The sequence below is a fragment of the Etheostoma cragini genome, chromosome 5, assembly GCF_013103735.1.
Source record: "Etheostoma cragini isolate CJK2018 chromosome 5, CSU_Ecrag_1.0, whole genome shotgun sequence".
In the NCBI taxonomy this organism is placed as follows: domain Eukaryota; kingdom Metazoa; phylum Chordata; class Actinopteri; order Perciformes; family Percidae; genus Etheostoma; species Etheostoma cragini.
Window position 1 is genome coordinate 22,193,547 of NC_048411.1, and position 7,848 is coordinate 22,201,394.

At 40.7% G+C, this 7,848-nt stretch overlaps 1 long non-coding RNA gene across 1 annotated transcript in view; it reads right to left on the bottom strand.

Moving 5' to 3' along the window:
* The window catches only part of LOC117945367, a 17,431-nt gene extending 10,080 nt beyond the window's left edge, over window positions 1–7,351 (bottom strand). Inside the window, exons 1-2 of the long non-coding RNA XR_004656784.1 lie at window positions 7,189–7,351; window positions 3,900–3,902 (exon numbers count right to left, since the gene is read on the bottom strand). This is a non-coding gene — a long non-coding RNA (uncharacterized LOC117945367). The remainder of the gene's footprint in view (window positions 1–3,899; window positions 3,903–7,188) is intronic.
* Between the last annotated feature and the right edge of the window lie 497 nt (window positions 7,352–7,848).

Here is a 7,848-nt window from a genome sequence, read left to right on the forward strand (position 1 = left end):
TTTTGCCTTGGTTGTTGTAATTTACGTGGCACCGGCATACATTATGCAGAACACAGTCTGCAATTCTGGTCAAAGACGGTGTTCGCATGGTTCCCATATTGTGTGTGTGTGTGTGTGTGTGTGTGTGTGTGTGTGTGTGTGAAGATTTTCTGAATGGGATGGTGTCCGTGCTTTAGTTTGCATATTTGTGACAGTGTTAATATTTGTTTTGTGTCTGTCTTTACTGTAGTCAGTGCACCATGACACCTGTTTGAACTAATTAACTGTGTTGATAGAATTAATCCTGGGGAGTAATGGACTGTCTCTCTGAGCCTCCAGCCAGTTCAATATGTTCACATACAACTCTTCTTTCTATTGCCCCTCCTTCACTTTATCCCACCATTCTCCATCTATTTTGTTTTATGTCATTTTGTTTAGTTTAGTAAGACAATTATTCTGGTATTCAAAGAATTGGATTACTAGTTTTACTAAACCCAAAAGGGATTTTAAAAAAATTGTTGGGATGAATATTACATTTAAAGTATACGTTTTGGGGAGATAAACCCTTACCTGAAGTTCTTTTATTATACATTACATGTTGAAATCACTGGCTTTGGTTATAGATACACTTAAGAGTGTTTATCTGGTGGATACAAGTTGAAAGTATAACACATTGTTGCTTCTCAGAGTGACATTTTCAGATTAATACGATATCTGCTGTGTGCACAGGCAGGCTGTGGAGGGCAATGAGAGGGATAGATTGTGTTCACGTTGCAAAACTGCTCGTCACAGCTTGCCAGCAGGCTAAAGCTCACCCTGCGATAATCCTAAAGTCAAACGGCAAGTTAGTCTCTGCTATCTGTCCCCGCATTCCCTTTTCCCCCTCACCAATCTTCAAGCACACGCATTCAGCAAAAGTTAAATCATGATATTTTAGTTGAGGTTTATTGTCATAAAAATAATTGCAATGAAATGGTCTTTATCTGTTCTGTGTATACCACAAAGCGTTGCTGTTACGTTTTCCTTTGCAACTAGGCCTAAATCCATGTTGTTAATTCCAATGGCTGCTCATCAAATTGATGCAATCACTGGCAAAGTAGTGTCACTCAATCTTAAAGCAGTTTGCTGAAACAACGTTTCACCTCCTGCTCCGCTGCACATAGATTTATTTGAAATAGCATGATGTAAAACTTTTGTGTGGGCTGACCTAATGCAATGAAATATAGTGGTTCAAGACAGTCAGTTGTTGTAGGAGGCTTGATTTGATTTTCAAAATTTAATTTGCAGTGAGGAAACAAAGCCATTCCTGCCTTAAGTTCCAGCTTCCTTAATTTTCCTAACAGCTGGGAGGCAAGACACAGGAACGGTACCTGGGTCTTAAGGAGCTGCAGTGTTTATCTACAGACAAACCAAAACCAACACTGTACATTTACTACTCCTTGAGAGCTATACTGCTAATTTCTTCTCTCCGATCGGCAACACCTGTCTATTCTCAGCACATCCAGTCGTTCTCATTCTCTCTCTCTCTCTCTCTCTCTCTCTCTCTCTCTCTCTCTCTCTCTCTCTCTCTCTCTCTCTCTCTCTCTCTCTCTCTCTCTCTCTCTCTCTCTCTCTCTCTCAGCCACACACTCGCTATGCTCTTACTATGCAATTAATTAGATATTCTTGGAAGGACCCATGCTACTCAATAACACAAGTTTCCATTCAAACATTTTTAATTGAATTATCTTATTAGAAAAGCTGGATGGAAGCTGCAACTCTAGCATTACTTCTCCCAGAGTTTTCTTACACACTACTGCACCCAATTATTAACCAAAAAAGTGTTACTTCATGTGTCTACCGGAAATGTTTTGATACTCCCCATGACATGAGAATTGCATCAAGAGTGGGGGGAAAAAAACACAAATTGGGCATTTCCAGGGAGCTCTAAAGGCTGTCTCGCTTCTATCTTAAATGTGCCCACAGCCTGTTTTAATGTGGATTTAATAGTAATGGGGATTAGTACTATGTGTTTTTGGGTTTAAAAGATCTTGGCATTAAACAGGCAGGGATGGTCTGACAAGATACAGTATTGAGTTGCATTGTGGGAGGTTTAGGACTAACTCATTCTCATATTGTTTCTCTGATAAGTTAAAGCCCATGTTGCAGGTTTAATTTTGCAATGAATTTGTGCAATTTGCTTGTTGGTAGTTAATATTTGAACTGTTATCAATTGTATTTGATAGTGTAGGATATCGCAAAACTGAATATAATACGAAAAGTAGGCACAATTTTACAGTGTTTCCTTCTTTCCCCCACAATGCATTGCATGATGTCACGTTGGGGAGATAACAGAGCAGCCTTCGTTGTATTTACTGTTGGTGTGGCCAGATGTGGCTTCTGGTCTTTTAATATTAACAGTCTATGGTCTCGACCGAGTCCATGTGACTTTATTATATCTAATAATATTGGAGGGAAAATGAAACACAGCTTAGACAGGGGTTTTATTCGGCTTTTCACAAGTTTAAACCGCTAGCTAACGCTACGCAGCCGGACGTTAGCACAACAGCGTTAGCCTAGCCTGCTAGGTAAATATTACGACTGCCTTTGGTGTTGTCTATATAAGCGTCCATGTTGTCAACTTCATACATGTGGCATTAGTGCACCTTTTGTACCATAACTGTATTTAATGAAATAGTAAGCTTCGCTCCTACAAGATGGGTGGGTTTTTGTTACGTTACACACAAAGCTAACTGGCAGTAGTTAGCCTGTACGCATGCTAGCGGACATAGCTAACGTCGCGTAGCTAGCCACCAACTTTGGCAGTAGAGCTAACCACGACAGCGTTGTCGCCCACAATCAACCTGCAGAGGTGTTTGAAATGGACACACGCATATCGTTTCTTTCCCCGGAGATCCTGGACACTATTTTCATTCATGACGTTACGTTAAATAAAGAGTAGCCCGAGTGTGCGCGGCCTGGAGGGACGCGTCCTACCACGAGTCGGTGTGGAAGCCAAGCTCCATCTGCGGCGAGCAGTCTGCGGACCGGGGGAATTAAGTTCAGATTCTCAGTTTAAGAGTCTGAGCTCCGTGATTCATCCAAAGCCTGGACTGGTGTGGATGTTTCAACCTCACAGACAACGGACTCGGACAAGCTTTAAAAAAACTTTTAAAGGATGCAACAATGTACAAATACGTGTACCGTTTAGTATACTGTGAAGATGTTTTATCCTACTCCTTCCTTAAAAACTTCCATATGGATTTATTTTAAAGTGATTTTTTTCTCAAATAAAAAAAACATATGTTAAATTTCACTCTGTTCATTGTTGTTTAACCAAACTTTAATGTTTTGGGGGGGACCATGATCCGGTCTGAAATGTCACAAACGGATTTAGGCATCGTCAGATCAGCTGATCGCGGGGCGAGCTTCCCGACCGGAGGCTCACTCCCCTACACCACCCGCTCTCCACCGCAGCTTCGCCACCACACACACGCACTGGCCAAACAGTGACACGTTTTCACCGGAGGAAGATGTAAACGCTTAGAAAAAACACTCTGGGATGCCTTCTATTCCTAAATCTAGATAAGTGTACGAGTACTTATCTGAACTAACGACATGATCCCTGTCAATAGATAGAAAGAAAACGTTGACGTTCACTCGCTGCTATTCACTGACAGTAAAAAGTAAAGTCATTGCATGCTCTGCTGCGTTGCTAAATAAAGGAGATAAATGATGAGACTTCCCAACAATCTTGACAATTCCTCATTTGCCCTCTCAAATCTGGCAGGTTGGTAATTATTCGGCTGCTGGCCTTTCCTCCTCTTCCTCATCCCAGTCAGTCCCCATAGTTCTAGTGCCAGGCTGAGACTTAACTCAACCTGTGACGTTATCGCTGAATTGACTCCATAAACCCGCTAATACCAAAAATGACCAAAAACTAACTTTTAAAACTATATGGAGACATTTTTAAAAATGATATACATATCTTGAGTGTTTTTTGTACCCAATAATCAACAGTGGTGGTTAACTTGCAACATGGGCTTTAAGATTCAGGCATCCGATAACTAAAATCCTTCATCTGGTCAAAAAATGTAATATGGTGCCATTGACTAAATATATTGTATGCATAGTTGAGTTGCTTGGCCTTGTTTCTATGTCGGAGCTATGGTCTTTTGGCTGCAACTCTTCCATGAAGACCACTTCTGGCCAGACTTGTCTAGACAGTAGATGGGTGTACCTTGGTCCCATTGGTTTCTGACAGTTCTGAGCTGATGTCACTGCTGGACATCTTCAGATTTCAAAGCAAATTAAGCGTAATGCGTTTTACATCTTCCTTGACTGATCACTGTGTCTACAATCCACACCGTTGCCCAACTTTTTGCAAGTGTACCTTGCAAAAGAAGCCGAACTGCTGCTGGTTTGAAGGCAATGGGTAGTAACACCAAATATTGACGCGATTTTGATTTTTCTTTTGTTTGCTTACTGTTGCGATTTGTAAATTTATAAAAATAAACAATCATTATTTATATTTTCCTGCCTAAGAATTTTGCACAGGACAGTCTATTTGGTTTTTCACAATAAAATGTGGAAAGGTTTCGTATTATATCCTAAAATCTTGTCTCTAGGAAATCCAACATCTTTATGTACTGTAAGTACTGCAGTAAATCAATGGAGAACCCCTTTAAGAAAGTAACCAGAGGTGGAGAACAAAGAGGCCTGTTGGTGCTGGCTACAGACATTACAGAAGTAGAAGCAATATATTTTTACAACTCAATTCAAGCAATTGCAGCTGGTCAGAAATAGTTTAAAAAGCTCTGTTCTAAACACATCCAGTGTGTCACTTTACGCTATTTTATTGACCAAAAAGAGCCTTAGATTAAAAGCCTTTTTTTCTAAGCATTTTCTCAACATACTCCTGCCCTCTGGCTGGCCCTCTCCTCCTATCCTCCTTTGCCCCTCTCACACTTCCTACTTCCATCTCTTTCATGCTCTCCCAGTCACTTAAACATGAGCGGAGGCATCTTGTTCCAGTCTGTTGGTTGTTCCTTATCATGCCTCAGACCAAAATAAAGAAACACAGAGTCTGACAGAGCAATCAGGCAGCAACAACACAACACAGGGAGAGTTTTTAGCCTTCTGTTTGTCTGCCTGAAACAAATGAAGCCGGCAGGGGCACTGGCTTATATCAGGGGACAGCTTGTCGCAGATAATGCTCTCATTTAGAGGGAAATTGACCCTGGGCGTTGAATTCGTAACAAGATAAGTTACGTCTAGCTAGAATGTATGTAGGACTTTATTGCAACAAGAGAGAGGGAGCATAGTGTTAGCTGGCAAATCGGAGGGAACATGGCAGTGTGGCAGACAGGTAGGAAAGGAAAATAGAAAGACAGAACTTGCAGCCGCTAGATGGTTAAGCCTTAGTATTGCTTCCCGATCAAATTATTCTTTGAGAATTTGAAGAAATCCATTCTTGTGGTGCAGTTCATTCAAAAGGAGTAAGTTGTAATATCACAGTGATAATCATTATTAGTTTGCATCAGCAAAATATTGCACTAGTAGTAATAACAAGAATAGTATTCCTTACCAAATCAAGATTGCTGTTTTTAATCATCAAAGTAGTTGCTCTCCTGTTTTACCTGCTCTCATGTGGCCCTCGGCTCTTAAGTAATACCCATTTAATTTACATGCACACCAACACGCTGACAACTGGAAGTAATACACAACTTACTCAAGTAGCTGTGCTTACATTTTCTGTTAAATGTTGGGCTCTTTGCTGAATGGCACTGGGAAGAGCTACATGCCACTACATTGATGAGGACTGGGGGGGTTAGATTGTCCTACACACATAGTATGCCTGGCAGACAGACCGCTGACAACTTCGCAGGTGGATGTGGTGGACACAGGCTCGAACATAAGTCAGCAGACAGCTGCCAACTTGTGTCGGACGTGCAAGGGTTTCCTTGAAATTGGCTTCATGTGTCCGCAACAATGAACACATCGTGGCTGCACGACTGGTACAGGTCCACAGCTGTCAGAAGAATACAGAAAGTATGTCTGATAGTGCTGTCAGTTAAACGCGTTATTTAATGGACAGAGTTAAAACCGCCGTTAACACAAACCCATTTTAACTGTATCAGTTTTTTTCAACACAGCATTAACCTTTTATTTTTTGGCCTAGCAAACTTTGTAGTTTTTAGCACATGTTGTTGCAACAACTAGTAATGTTAGAAAAACTACAACACCACACTGGATCTATCTAGACCGGCAACAAAACAGCAGGCATGCCGCACACACTTGTTTGGGCTTGCGAGCCGGCCAAAGAGTAGAAACGTTAAGTTTTGAGTGGATGGCGAGCGTAAGACACCGAAATGGATGCCAATAAGATTCTGGATGTATAGTTTACTTTTTAAAAGTTGCCGAATGGTTCCATTGACAAGACCAAAGTGATCTGTGTGTTTTGTTAACTGAGCGATCATTGTAGCACGTCCAGTCTGTAATACCAAGCACACAGCTGATGCAAATTTACAGTGTTACACTGTGTAATACATTATTTGCTCTGTGGTAATGTTAATGTGAAATTGAAAACTACATTAGGCTATGTGCCAATGTTGTTTTCAATAAAATACATTTGCACAAAGCGAGACAATCCACTTTTCCATGTTGATAAGTGCATTAAAATGAATGAGAAATCAACGGACATTTAGAATAGATAAAAATGTGTGATTAATTGCAAATTAACTATGACATTAATGTGATTAATTGAGATTAAATATTTAAATCGTTGGACAGCACTGATGTCTGACCTTTAGGGAGCAGTGAACTGCCTGCTAGTCGGTTAACCATTATTAAATCTAAATAAATAAACGTCCCTAGAACACATTGTGTACTTATCATGAGTAAACTACAGTAAGACTTGAAGTACACTGGATAAAATGTAAATTTTAAAGAGTAATTTATTACCAAGCTGAATAGAAATTTTTGACTGACCTCTTCTGAGAAATTCTGAAAGTTTCACATCTTTTGCTCCTGAAATCACATCTAATGCTGATGCCACAGTGTAGTGACAACTTGGGGCGGATCACTCGTGTGGGTCTGTTCGAACGCAGCCCAGTTTCCTCCTTATTGAACTGTACATCTTCTTTGGTTGTTGTTTGCGCTGCTCTCTGATGCTCTGAAACGGACTTCACAGCCAACTGAAACAACCCAACATGTGACGCTTGTTAACACTACACTTGACAGCTGGTAACATTAGCCTAGCATTAGCTAGCAGCTGGATTAAATGCGGTTCAAAGCAGACAGCTAACGTTAAACAGTGTGTGACTCTATTTCGATGTCGAGGATTCCAACACCGGGACTTAACAGTTGCGGCTGCCGTTGTGGGTAAAACAACAAAGACACTTTAGTGTTTGTCATCCTAGGATTCAATACTGATTTTATCCTTAATGATAGAACATTGTTTTGATATTTGTTTTCTTCTAAAATATCCTCTTATAGAGATTTCATCTAGAGGGCGGTGGTGTGTTTGAATGAGGCTTTGTGTGTCTGTGTGCGTATGCATTGAATATGCTCGCAAGTGACTAGATGATATTTAACTTGTCAGTGTGAGGGTTTGCATGTGTATGTTGTTTAAATGTGCTCACATGTAGATTAGTCATCCAGCCAGCCAGTATGTCATATTTAACTTGCAGACAGGATGTATTCAGGGATGTTTGGTTGAGCAGACAGAGCGTGTCTGCAAGGTCCTCCGAGGCCCGGACCTCTGTGATCCCATTACACTAGTCCCACCAGGACACTCCAGAATGTAAAACCTCCAGTATATTGGTAAAACCTCACACATCTAGCATGAAAAAATTCAATCATAGCTTTTTGATTTCTACTCTTGAAATG